Genomic DNA, 15,247 nt, shown 5'->3' on the forward strand with positions numbered 1-15,247 from the left:
TACATTGTATTCTACCAATAGCCTAGTGATCAAGACAACGACCAATGCAAATTACATAAAACTGTATGAATAAATAACAGTTGTGTATTTGAAGCATTTCTTGAGACAATTACATACAGGAATTAGAGTTTAAATTTAAGTCCTTTGATGCTACATTCATTCTCTTCCATTATACATTCTCACAGTATAGATAGACAGTAATTTAAGACATTAATTGAGTAAAATGCCTTTTGTCAGAAAAGTTTAGCTAACAGTTTCTTGTTCAAACAATAAAAAAAGTCATGTAGTAAGAAAACTTGTAGTCTAACCTCTTCCATCTCAGTCCAATGGAATCTTCTTTTATTATCTGCAAGTCTGAATATTCTCTTATTTTGTAAACAAGAAGACTCCCTATTGTCAAATATCCAGAGAATACATTTCAGTTTCTGTATAAAGGAGCTCATGATAGAAAATGAAATTTAAAGTATTACTGATGACTTTAACAAGTTTCTTTGCAAGAGTGAGTTAGGAAAGTTTTTTTTATCAGAATTCTGCTGAGATTTACAAAATTCTACTTTTGGGTCAGAATCGTGCATGTGCTGTGTATTTATTTTTTCAATATGGGAATTATATGAAATTGAATTGAAATAAATTTCAGTTTATTTTTTCAACAAATGGGAAATTTCATTACGTATATTGTTATTATTGATTCTTACATAGATACTGATATTTTCTGTAGAAGTTTAGCTTCTTGTAGAAGAACACAGCTTACCCAAAATCTTTTTTTCATATTGTTTTGGGTTTTTTGTTCTTGTTTGAAATGGAATAGTCTTAATTTGGCAATACAAGTGAGATTCCAAGTGTCTCAGTCTCTTTTATAACCTGGATTACCAGGAAAACATGCTTTAGTTTTTGGATATTCTTATCTGAGCTGTGATGTGTATTACAGAAAATCTAGTTAAACAGTACAGCACCTAAAATATCAGGAAGCTAGTTCATGGACAGTGATAGTGACAAGAAAGCATGAGAAATTTTAGAATACTGAAATTCTAAAATTTGCCAAAATGTATATACCCATCTTACTTTCTCTCAAAACTCTACTTTAACAGAAGCTACCTTTCATTTTTTAAAATTATTTTATTTGGAGGATGGAGATGTCTTTTTCAATGGGAATTTATGGAAATAGGATTTTTTTTTAAATGAAAGTTATCAATTAGTTGAGAGCCAAAGTTATTTAAGAAAAAACATTCCATGAATAATATTCTAAATGCTTTAATGAGTTCATAGATAAAGTTGTGCCCTTGTGTGGAGTTCTCCTTAAAATTGTGATATTTTTTGTGGTCTCAGGATCTTAACTGTCAGTTTGAAAGAAAGATCAAAGTCTTAGCATTTTAGTAACTTCAAACAGTTTTATCTGAGCAAGAAGTGAGAGGATAGTATATTTATCACTCTCTAATATGTTTAAAATCAAACAACAAAAAAATCAATTTAATAGGTGTCAAATTTATGCAGAAGATAATGGATATAATACAGGAAAACTTTTATTTTATTTTGCTTTATTTTAATTGAAGAATCAGAGCATAAAGTAAATTCAATTTACATAAAATCCTGCACATGCATCCTGTACATACATCTTGGCACACATTAGTGGATGTGGTTTTTTCGAATTCTGTAGGTACGCTCAAAATCTTATTTTCTATCTTTTAATGTCCAGTATGATCCTGTTGAATGTGCAAGGACAAAAGGCAACTCTCCTGTGGCTAATTTAATGTCAGTAATTTTTTACATTGTGAAATAGTTCATGTTAGATACGTAATGTGATTGCCTTCTTCCATGCTTATTCCATAGAGATCAAAAGAGATTGATAAAATAAACCAACAAATAATAATTAAAAAAGGACAATATTAAGTTCAATCTTTTATCCTGATTTTAAATGTCTAAATTTAACTATTCTAATTCCCCGTATAACATAGACAGAAGTATTTTTTATCATTGAATATAACTGTCTATCAGTGTAGCACATAAAACATGGTTATCTGGACCACCAAATACATCACCATTCAGGGCCTATTCAGACTCTGCAAATATAATGCTTGAGGTATTGTACAATAGCAGTAAAAAGAAACAGCAGCTACTTTTGAAAATACTCTATACAAAGAGCAGATCTCCTCGTTTGTAAAATGACTCTCAAGGTTCCTGTCTTAACCTTGGAAACGTTGCTTGATTTGTCTTAAAACAGTGCTTTCTCTTTAAGGGCTGTGTTATATTTATTTGCTAGATTGCAGTTCAAGGATTCATATTATATACATTCTGAAATAAAAAACGTGCAAACATACTGATCCAACTTTGGATTTGATTGCTTTTGCTTTGGATCTGAATGATATGCTGAAACTTAACTAAATGTTCTGGCTTTATGTACTTAAATTCATTACTGATAAATTTCTCTAATTTCTTGGAGTTTATTAGCTCTTCTACATTAAAAAATAATGAAGTAAAATTCTGAAAACTACATATGTATTTGGCAAAAATTTAATGCATAGTTAACCTAAAAAGCAGAAAGTCCTAAAATGCATGTAAAATTTATTTATCTTCTGAATTCATTAGTCATTATTCAAAACTATAGAAAAATCTAACACTCCAATATTTTAGATTGGTTTATTGTTATTTATTTATTTATTTATTTATTTATTTATTTATTTATTTATTTAGAAACAGTACTGGGGGAAAAATTGTGACTGTCAATATATGAGGGCTACTCTGAAAGTAATGCCTTCTATTTTATTACGTCGGGTCACAACAGAGATGGATATTGGTGGTATGGCAGTAGAGGTTGAACCTCCCCACCATGTTTCCACTACATTTTATTGCTTTGTGACAGATGGCAGTAGAGGGGGATCTGACCTGGAAGCACATATGGAGCATAGATGTTACATAGACCTCCTTCATGTGGAAATAAATGGCACCCACTGCCCTTCATCAACATTTGCTAAATAGTTATGTTTGTGGATGTGAACACAGTGATGTGGTAGGTGGCAAGTTTCAACAGTGATGGCAGAGACAGTGACTCACCTCCACTGGCGCAGATTTTTACAGTTCTGAACCATGCAGACCCTTGCTCATCACTGGTGAATATGGCAGTGACTATGTTGAAAAATAAAGCATTTAGTGGCTGAGAATTTTCAATATGAAATGCTGTTATTACACTCTTTGTATCTGTTGTACTTTTCATGGAAATAAATAAGAGGCATTATTTTCAGAGTACCTTGTATTTTCAGGTAGTCATTTGGAGATGTGTGAGTGTATGTTCAATTTTGTGATATCAAATGGAAGTAACATAGGAAAACTCAATTGTTTAATTTTTGCTATTTCAAAATGAAACGTTTAATTTTCTCAAAGTCTCCTTATTCCTTTCTGTCCAAAATCAGTGTGCCATACTCATTCAAATGCATTATATGCATTAGACGCATTACACTTTTCACTGTACTCAAAGAAATCCTGCAAAGTGGCTGTTGGTTTATGCATCTTGTCTTACAGTCAGCTCTTCAGGTAAGTCAGGATGAACACTTGGAAGGTTCAGAAGGCGTATTGTTACGCTGAAACAAAAGTTTTCTGGAGCAGTCTGGAAAAGCAAGAGTAGATGCCCAAGGGGCCACAATTTGCAGTGTGTAGGTGGTCTAGATACACTATACAGAATTATTTCTTTCAAATACCAGCCTTTTTAAAAGGGAAAACTCCTCGGAGTAATATCGGTTCCCGTATTTAATGTGGTTTTCTGTGTAGTGCTGCCCTCTACTGATTTCCTTGCTAATTAACAGAAGGACTTACTACTCATCAAGAACGATGAAAGCCTGATTTTGAAACGACTAACAAATACATAAATAAATAAAGCCCCTTCTTTCCCATGGTAGGATGTTCTAGCTGTACAGAGAGATTTATTAGTCTAGATGATTCTGGATCTGCTAAACATTATAGCAATTAGATTTCTTCCAAGAGGAGAAAAGATGTTTTGTCTGAAACCAGAGAGCAGAATTTTAATGATTTTTGCTCTCAGTAACTGGTTTACATTATATTCACAATCCTTGTTGCTTCACTTCTGCTTCTAGTATTTACACAATAATAGAGTCAATTTATTATTCTTGTTAAATAGTGAAAAAACTTTTTTTTTTTTTTTTTTTTTTTTTAGGTACATTGGAAACTTCCTTAAGATGAGCTATTCCCATACTACACAGTTTAATGCCTTAAATTGTGGAGAATTTTGTTCTTTCCCCACTCAGCCAATCAGAGCATCTGAGTGGATTTGATTTTTACACTTTGAGGGATCCATGGTGGCTACCTGGAATCATTACAGTCTCGCTTTGCAGGAAGGACTCTGACATCAGAGCCCTGCAACAGTTCCAGATAAATGAATTATGTCTATATAAAAGACATGATTCTCCTGAGCATTATAGCAACTAGGAAAAAAAAAAGTATATTTTTAAAGTCCTTTTGAAAGTAAAATATTCTATTTAGATTCTCCAGGTGTAATGTGCAATAAGCCCTGCTGGGATCAATAGCACGGATTTGTTAGCAATGATGCCAATTTAAATGTTTCTATAGCAATAGCCATGGCAATGTTTTTAATTAGTACAGCGCAGTCACTCACAAGCATGACATGAAGAAAGGCTAACCTTCAGCAACTTGATAATACATCCCACATCAGTTTGTTTCATTTGTTAATAGTGAAGTAAAAATTTGTTTTTAAAGACATGGGCTGCAGTGCTCATTTACATCTAAAAATAGCAGAGTAAACTGCAGCAGCAGCACTTCATATTGCTCTCACCAGGTTTTAAATAGAAGGGATGCAACTGTCTTCACAATGATCCATACAATCTGTAAAACTAAGATATGTCTTTAAACAGTATATAACAAATGTAAATCTTCTGTAGCCTGTATGTGTTTCACTGACTTTGGCTATGTTTCTTCTGCAAACAAAATATCTGAACATGCATAGGTCGCTCTGAAAGTAATGCCTCGTATTTATTTCCATGCAAATTACAGCAGATACAAAGAGTATAATAGTACTATTTGATAAAGCAAATTCTCAGCTACAAAGCACTACTTTTCAACAGTCATCACCATTTTTTATATATTTTTGCCACTGATGAATAAGAACTTGCATGCCATATTTTTGTAAATCTGTATGGCTGTGAGGAACATGTCACTGTCATAGCTACTGAAATGCGCACACCACCTACTATGCTCACATCCACTTTTTGGCCTCCATAAATGTTCAGCAAGCATCAGTGAATGCCAGTGGGTGCCATTTTTTCAGTGTAGAGGAATTCAGTGACACACCTTTGCTTCATAAACATTGCTAAGTCAGACACCATTCTGTCAGACTGCCCCTCTACTGCCTGCCATCTGCCACACAACAATAAAATGTAACAGAATACTGTCAGGAAGGTTCAACCTCTGCTGCTATAACACCAGCATCTGCCTCTGATGCCATGGGCTGATACAATAAAGGAGGAAGTATTACTTTCAGAATAGCCCCTGCAGCTTTTACCTATGGAGTCTGAATTCCAAGAGCAATGACTAACATAGTATTAACATAGGCTACACTATAAACTTCACATGGTCACCAATAATATCAAGGCTTATGCTAGATCTGTGCCACTTTTACTTCAGTCATATTTATTTCCTGTCTACCTAAAGACAGACGAGGTATGTGTGTACATGCCTCCTTCCAAATGCAGCTGACAATGAGTCCTGTTATCCTAGATAAATGAATAAACTCTGGATGCATCAGTGATAGCTGACTTTTAAAAAATGTATTCCTAATTTTTCTCTTCTTCATAAGTAAAGATAGGGTTGGGTACAACACTGGAGAGATGAAAAGAAAATGATGACTGTGCATCTTCACTATAACCACCTGTTGCTTAATCTGGGAGAATGAAGAAAGGTATCTTCATTTATTTCTAGAAGAATTGAAGTATATTATGAGGGATCTCAAACACAGAAGGGACAGATCCTGGAGTGATGAACGCTCCACTTTTCAGCACTTGTATCTCATTCAGATATGACAGCAAAAATAAAAAACAAAATCAAAAACTTCACTCCCATTGCAAACCTTTGGAGCAGAATTTCAGAATAGCTTTCCAGCTGAAAATTTTTCCAGAAAACTACTGAAGATAGTACTGAGTGTACAGACACTACTGAGTGTTTCCTTAGCTATGTGTATCAGGAGGTCACATGAACATAAATAAAGTCTTAGAGAATTTCAACTGATAACAATTTATATTGGAATAACTGAATTAATGCCCGTTGATTAATTAATCTATGTTTTATCCATGCATCCCAAGAAACATTTATCTTCCTGTTCCCAGCCCCTTGGAATCATACCTTGGAGATTTTGGACCAAATTCAACCAGGGCTTGAGTCAACCTCTGTATCACACAGTGAGAAATGCTAGTCCCATGAGTGGATGGATGGCAGGAGAATGTGTAGATATGTGTTTGCACAATCCCCACTGGCAAAGTCTCATGCAGAGACAGCTGTGTGTTAGGCAACTCTCCCTGGGCAGTGAAATAATATCTGCCCTTCTCTTCTGGGATGGAAATAAAACACTGGCCTCTTTCTCCCCACCCATACTCCTGTCAGTAAGTGAATTACTGCACTTCTGACCCATCCTGTATGAGGGTCTCTTACTTATAAGCAATGGTATTTAATCAGGCTGAAAAGAGACTTTAAAAACCTCAACTTCTGAGGAAGCAGCTCATTGGGATTTCAAAAGCAAAATATGAGTTTTCACATTAAAAAAAATAGAAGACCCTTTTTCTCCTATAATGATCCTTTGTACAGGATCTGCTTTTCATCAACACGAGGGAATCTAAGAAATATATCTCCAGTAAACGTTTTACACAAGGCCTTTTGAAGATCTTCCTTTGATTTTTAGTATCGATTTTTCTCCACAGGATACATATTTTCCTCTTAGCATATAATGAAATTACATAATATGTTTTTATATCACACCTTATTTACAAATACAACACATTCATGGTTTTTAAAGGTTAGCCTTTAGAGACAGAAGAATAAATATATACTGTCATCAAAGCAAAACTCTTCTTTTTGCTTCCCCTTTGGAATTACCTATTTATTTGACATGACAAGTCCTTGCATTCAAAAACCAGTTGTCTGCACTTTAATATTGATACCCTGCACCATTTAAGGCATTTTTTTTCCATAAGCAGCTTAACCTTCTGTCTGCCTGTCACAAAATAAAGAGGTATCTGGAGATGCAAGCCCCTCTTTTCTAGACACATTGATTCAAATCAGACTTCCTACATTAAGCAGATGAGATTCGCCTATGGTAGCACTGTTAATGATGGGACACACCAGTAATGCTGATAACTGGGACTACGTGCTTTTGTCAAATGCCTTTCTTGCAGCTTGTTACGCAGCTCTCTACTCCAGTCACACAGCTAAGTCCTAATGAAGCATTCTGAGATTCTATGTCAAACGCCTCCTACCACTTCTTATCTTCTCAGCATAGCATGTAGCAGGATAAGAACTTGCTACATTTTCCAAGTCTCTAGCTTGTATAATAGCCCAGCAGGCTGTAATAAGCCAGAATTTCTTGGAATGCAGATATTTTCAAAATAGTACCTCAAGTAATTTTTTTTTAAATACTAACCTTTTTTTAGTTCATGTATATTTGAGTCATTAGAAATCATTCATATAGGGAAGGATAGCGAAAAACAGATGCAGTTATTTCCTGCATCATATATATATATTCACTTATGTGAACTGGAAAAAAAAAAAACAAAAAACAAAAAACAAGTTGCTGACCAATTAAAGGTAGTTAGCAGATTTGGAGTGGTAATTGCAGCCTGTTGTTGTGTCTTCCTTCCTGAACAAATGAAGCAGCTGCTGAATGCTGTCATTTATCAGAGCTCAGCCCTCTTTGTACCCTTCTGCCTTCTCTAAGGGGAATGCAAAATCAAGAAAAGTTTCATCCTCTGATCTGAGAAAATCACAGGAATTTGTGCACAGAAATAATGCATAGATTTAACACCACTTTTGCCATTTATTATTTCAATGTGAAAGGATCCTGACACAGTTGAGATTTGAGACTGGATTTTCATAATAAATAGTCTGCAGTATCTACAAGTGTCATTTCTACCAGTTAAACAAGTAAGAGTGATCTCAGAAATGTTAAGTATTATGATTTCCCTATGTCTGAATCTCATTCTTAAAAAGATTTTCCCCTATATTCCCAAAAAGAAGCAGAAGCACTTTTCCCTCACATCTCGTTTGACATCATTAATGAAAGAAAAATATAAAACATGAGTAAAGTCTTAGCAGGTGTCATAATGTATTGCTAATTCTCTTAGCATTCTGATAGTCCAAGATCTTTTCAAGAAGTATGATAAACATCTATGATAGTATAAAAGCATGGAGAAAAATCTCCATTTTCCTAGTCTCCAGATATTAGATATTTAGTAATTCCAGTAGATAAACTTTATCACAACTTTCTGCTGCTCTGCTTTGCTTTGAATTCATGTAAGTTCCTAGGAGCCACAGCATTGTGCAGCAAGGAGAATAGCAGTTCAGCAATCTACTGCGAGACCAACTCCTTTTTTTTTAACAAGGTACGTGATGGCTTAATTATACAACTAGACCTATAGTTGTAAGCCATGATGAATAGTTATTTGTTCTTCACTGTCTTTGCCACTGACAAATTTATCAACGTGTATCAAATTCTCCCTCAGCTGTCTCTTTTCCAAGATGAAAAGTTCTGGGACTGCTGGTTCAATCATTCCTTGTTTGGAAGCCATACCATACTTCTGATTGCACCTTTACCCTTCTCTGAATTTCTTTGTATTTTGTGTTGTTTGAGATGGGAGAGTTTCGTTTATTGCAATATTCAACATGCAGGAGCTTCATGAATGTAGAGACAGTCAATCACATTGTTTTTGTAGCACTGTTTGTTTCTTTCGATTGTTGAAGAAATCTGTTATTATGTATCTTTATATTTGGGCATTAATCCCAGATGAGAATAGTCAGACTGTTATTTTAAGTGTGAAATCTGGAGGTTAGTATATGTATTGCTTTATGTAACTTCATAATTTTATTATAAATTCATCATCCGTTATTTTGACGACCAGTGTCTGTATTACACAGACTGCAATTTTACTAAAAATCTACTGTAGTTATTAAACTGTTTTAAGGTAAAGACCAGATGATGTGGCAAAGCTGGAATGTTTACTTTGTCCATGTCATCTGTGAGAAACCAGTCTTAGTCCTCAAACAGAGCTGTGAGTTTTCTCACAGCCTGTTGTTACAGCCTAAGTTGTTTTAGGGAGGGACTGTGATAACAGTGAAATGGCATGGGCAATTGCATTACAAAAGTTGATTTTCTTGTCATGTGAAATATACTAGCATATACTAGCATATACATATACTAGTGTCATAGCTATAAAAATATTTTGTGAGCCTATGCAAAAGCTGTTTAGCTTTATTACACTGAATGTTACTTGCAAAATTTTTTCACCTTGATATTTGAACCTGTTTTCAGTTTATTTACATGTTAAGTAATGCTGGCTCCAGTACAGATCCCCATGAAACAACACAGCAGACCTTATTTCAGTGTGAAAACCAATTATTTACTTCTTCCTGCTGGTTCTTGTCATTTAATCAATTACTGATATATGCAAGGGCCTTCACTTCCAGCTTGTGGATTCTTAAGAGCCTTTGGTGAGTGACTCTGTCAAAAGTTGACTAGGAGCAGAACGGGAACATATCAAAGAGGTCAGTTATCCATATACTTGATAACACTTTCAGAGAACTGCAATAGCTCTGAGAAGCCAGACTGCACTTTCCACTGACTTTTCAGTGCTACATCATTATCACTACTTTTATTCTTTATAAGAGTTGCTGTTAGTTTCTCCGTTAGACTTTGACATTATTCGTCCTTGATAGAACTTAAGCTGCTTTTTTAAAAATGGGCATTATATTTGACGTGCTGAAACCTTCAAGTGTCATGGAAGATGTGGTACAGGATTGTAGGGAATAATGATTAGTCACTGGTTAGTCACAAGAAACTGCTGATAAAGGTTTTCCATGAAATTCCCAAGTATATTTCAGTTTTTAATTGTAGAAATTTTTAAAAGTATTTTCTAATGAAATTTTAAATACGGCATTCTGCAGATATTTGGCAGTGGATGTTGGGTGCCTTTTTTTTTATTATAGTGGAGTCCCTTCCTGATATTTGTTTTGTAAAGCTTTGTGCATTTTCCAATGGTGGTGGTGGCAATGGTGATGAGGAGACGGTTGGACTAGATGATCTTATGGTCGTTTCCAACCTTGTGATTCTATGATTTTATGATTCTATGATTCTATGAAATTGTAGCCTAAATGTCCTCAACTAAATTTCTTCCTGTGCTTGATTCTTACAGACAGGTTCAAACAGCCCATCAAGAACTCTGATCAAAACTCACAGTTTGGCTTCCATTTTCAATTTAATATGGAAATTTAGATTACTTCAAGTTTTAAAGTCCTCTGAGGAAAAAAAAATCTCTAAAATTAATCTACTAATCTCCTCCACTCCCCTCCTCTTCACTTCCCTTCCCTGGAAATTTTTTGTTTTTTTCCAGAATTTCAAGATTCTCTGTAGTATTTCTTGAATTTGATCATTTGTGCAAATTTGTACCACAGTTTATATGTGATTTACTATTGCTATAATGATAGTCAATTCTAGAAGATTACATACTGATCTGGAAATGGGTCTAAAATGGGGGGAAATGTCATCTGCACATATATTTAATCACTTAATTTTTTTCTGATCAGACATCAGTTGTTATTGCAAATACCAGCTGTTTCACTATTTATTCAGAGGCAGAAGTAGCTAGTCTATATCAGCTAGCTTTCAAATAATGTGATATGTTTCCTTTGGTAAATTTTGAACTATAATTGAGAGCTAAACATTCTGTATCCTATTATGAATTTCCAGAAAGTGCAGATTTTCATGTGACTTATTTGGATTAATTCAAAACACACTGTCATGGTTCTATGTTTTTGTTTTTGTTTTTTTTTTTTGTTTCTGGGTTTCAGTATTCCACATCAAAACATCATGTAGTGTACGGGGCATTAAAGTGTCACTGCCCCAGTTCCAAGTACCTATCCCTGTACGTTACAACAGTCATGGGATCTGGCCCTTCCGGGTGGGGGGGGCACTCTCTTGCTGCCTTGCAGTGGGTGCTGGAGGGTGCTTTCCTAGCCGTTCCAAGCTTTTCAGGTTTGAATCGGTCCCGGGAACTCTCTCTCTCTCATCTTGTCTGATTTATTAATCTCAATTGCAATTAAATTGTATCTATTGTGTTATCTTGTATTCCGATATTATAGTAAAATAAGTTTTCCTCCATAGATTGTTGCCGCTGTTCTTTTCCTCCCTTCCTTCCTTCCCATTTTGTGGGACTGGGGTGGGGGGGGAGGGCAGAGGCCTGTCGCCCCTGTCACATACATAGATTGATCTGGTCAACTCCGTGACACACACACAGTACTTTTCAGATAATACTGTAGAATTACTACCTACATCTTCCCGCCTTTTTCACTGAAACTTGGTACAATATAGAGGATGAAATATTGAATATGTTTCCAGTTTCTAAGAGGGAAAAAAAAAAGTTGAAATATGTCTGAAAACAGCTGAAAAAGCAAAGCATATGAAAATGTAGAATTATGACATCCATTCTAGTACAGATAGTTTGCCACAAATGTCAGGATATCAACAATCATTAAAATATATTTATCTCATAAACTTAAAACATCTACATCTTTCTCCATTCTTAGATTTCTAAAAGATGAAAGAAGAGAATATATGGGAGTATGAGTGAATTTATAGCCATGTACCATACTGGTATGACAACTCTAGCTTCATAGAAAAAATTAGCACAAACTTATATTAGGAAAAAAGTGCAGAGGTGACATTCAGGATGTGTATATTGGGTCAGTTTTCTTTCTTATGAGTAGATACAATGCAAATAAAGTTATGTTGTCTACAAATGAGTTTTGTCCCATTCTTTTTACCTTTGTGATTTTGAAAACATCACAGCAGCAAATTTTGATGCCACTTCATAGTGGGATTGTTAGCGCAGAGCAGCAGCTAATGAAATATTTTCATTGCTATTCCCAATAAAGTTAAATTACTCTTTTGTTGGTGTTTTATTCAATGAAAATAATGTACCTTCATCAAAAATCTATATTACAATGTTGATTTTTTAATAAAGAGTAACTGCTACTAATGTATAAAATGAATAATAATGATCCTGTAGAGTGAAAAACAACTGTCCTACTGGTTATACAGCTCTTCATGAACGTTAATTTTGGATACTGTGAAGGAAAATATGCTGCAGTGGTATAATTAGGATGGTCATTATAATATATAAAAATGAAAATGCTTCATATAAATCCAATTGTTTAGTTGTGTAGCCCAATATCCTAATGAATGTTGAGAAATTCCTATTTTGAGTAAAAGGAAGAGCCAAAAAAATCCTGAAGAATAATTCATTTATATAAACCTGCTTAAACATTTGTATTTTATATTAGGATAATAAGAAAGCAATAGGAAGGAATATGACTGGAAAAAAGTCTGCCTTCTTGCTGACACAGCAGAACTCATTGAATAGTGCTGCTGAATTTTTCATGAAGACTTTTAGCCAAAAATTCTATTTCTAGTTGACTCAGCACAGAATACATGGAGACATGGAGAAAATGGAATTAGTTTTACAATGTGAATTATACCTACATATTAATGTAGAAGAGTAGAAGAATTTTACTTGGAAAGGTAAAATTCAAATTTGTAATGAAATAGAAGTATGCCCATAAAGCCAATATTGCTAGATTGCTAGTCTTATGTTAGGAAAAAGTTTTAACCATGAACGTTTAGGCTCCATCAGGATTTGTTGTTCTACACTAGTACATTTTAACACTTTTTCTCCATCTTTCCATCCTAACAAATCACTTCTTATTTTGCAAGAATTATTCTCTCTTTTTTTTTTTTTTTTTTTTTTTTTTTTTTAACTTTGTAAATAGCTGTATGTATTTTAGTTCTTCAAGGATATGTATCAAAATTTCCTGTAATCAGTGCATATAATTCACTGGACTTTCAACTAGAAAACAGTCGTGGAAAATTTTTTAAAAGCAAACCAATAATAGTTTTATTTTTCACTGTGAGTTCCTAATGAAGTAGAAATAATGTAGGAATAAAATCTAATTCTTTTTGGTCTCTTCTCTGGAGAGTAAGCTAGCTTAAGTGCTTTTCTAGATATCTTTTGTTTATAGTTTTCCTTTATTTTGTATTAATAGCAAAACTGAAATAAGGATCAATCTGTGAAAGAATTTTATACTTCAGGTTTGTACATACTTGATGGACTAAAGCTTAACATCTTTCTAAAATATCTTAGTTACAGCCCTAACTGGAAAATGTGTGTCTATTTTTAGAATGTACAGATTCTGTATCTATAATTGCATTTCACAAGAAATGTATAATATCTGGATTTATTCATTAAATTCATTGCTGTTAAGTAGAGAGAAAAAGTGAAAGACTTTTTTTTTTTTTTTTTTTTTTTTTTAATATTAGGACATTATGAGTGTTCTTAGTAATGAATAGTAGATGTGTGCTATCCAAAAGAGGGAGCCATAGTATTATACTACATCTTTCTACTTTATGAGGTGATGAAACTGATTAGCTTCTTTTACTCCTTTTCCTTGGACTAGAAGATGCTGCTAGCTCTGAGATTTTTGTTGTTCTTATGTGAAAAAGCGATATAGGTCAGAACTAAACCATGCATCCTAATAATATTATTTGAGCTGACTACAACAGTTGTAATAAAATCATACATGCTTAAACAACATAAAAGTATATTGTCATAGAGTCATGTCACTTGTTCTTGGTTCCACCAGATGCTTGCATACCAATTTTGATGAAGGAGTTTAATTTCTCTGAATTCATTTACTATCTTATAAAATGAAAAAAAAAATCTAAAATTATCAAAGAATAGTCTATGATGTTTTCTGGTAAATAAAAAAAGTGAAAGACATTCACCTAGGAGGAGAGGAGAGAGGACAGAGGAGAGGATACAAACATTTGAGAATAAAAATCTGCAGGAAAGCAGTATGAATGTTCTTCAGACGAGAATTGTTTAAAGTTAGGTGAACATACCATTCATAGCTCATATTTGGCAGATAAAGTTTGGTTGCCTTCTAGAATCTGTTTTATGTTACTCAGCTCAAGAGTCATAGATCCAATTCTTTTTCAGAGCTGATGAGTATTAGCAAGTTCAGAAATTACAAAAAAAAAAAAAAAAAAAAGATTTGTAAATGCTCAGATTCTTCAAAAATTGTTGTTTTCCCAGGGTCAAGTTTTTCATGTATTTTGAAATCCAAGTATCTTTTTTTGTCCTCAGATGTTTAATCATCGGGGATTTATATAATTGTAGTACTTTATGTGTTTTGAAAGTCTCTGCAACTTTCTGTAGAGCTTCAGATAACAAGTTTGGGAATAAGTATTATTCCCTATATCTGAATTTACCACAGTGATGTCTGAAGTGCCTAATAGTATATGTTGCAATACATTATGTAGATTAGTTCTAGGAAAACTCCTACAAAATACAAAATATATATATATATATATATATTTTTTTTTTTTTTAGGGAAGGCGATCATCTAAATCAAGCACAAATAGAATAAGCATTCCACTTTTTTATTCCACCTTTTTCCTTTCATTACTTAAAATTACTTTCATTACTCTGAAGTCCTTGTAAAAGAAATTCTTTAGTTGATATATTTTTAAATTTATTCTCTTCAGGTTTAGTATCAGTATTTCATGATCATCAGTTACATTGGTTCACAAAATGTAAATGCTTTCCACTTCATTTCTATTGTGACACATTATGCTTTATTAGTTAATGTGAAACAAATAAAAACACTTTGATTTAATTACTGAAAGCTTTGTTATATAATCCAAAATAAAACACTCTGCCTTAATTTCCAAATTGAACTCTTCTCCCAGTTCTGTTATAATGAAATTTTGTAATTTTTCACAGAATTTTAGTTAATCAAATTAAAGTTTTAATCCGCTGCCATTAAGTCATCTCAAAAGAAAAGATGAACTAGAGTTTAAGCCTGTTTCTTGACCTCTAGCTTTCCCTTCTGGTCTTGATGAATATACATAATAAAATACACCTACTAACACTAGCTTGTGATTTTTGAAATTCTGAAAGATAATGCATTG

At 33.6% G+C, this 15,247-nt stretch overlaps 1 protein-coding gene across 3 annotated transcripts in view; it reads right to left on the reverse strand.

The window, feature by feature from the left end:
* CDH9 (cadherin 9) overlaps positions 1 to 15,247 on the reverse strand; it is a 94,625-nt gene that overhangs the window by 64,541 nt on the left and 14,837 nt on the right. The window lies entirely within an intron of this gene.

Source organism: Lagopus muta, chromosome 3, assembly GCF_023343835.1.
Source record: "Lagopus muta isolate bLagMut1 chromosome 3, bLagMut1 primary, whole genome shotgun sequence".
In the NCBI taxonomy this organism is placed as follows: domain Eukaryota; kingdom Metazoa; phylum Chordata; class Aves; order Galliformes; family Phasianidae; genus Lagopus; species Lagopus muta.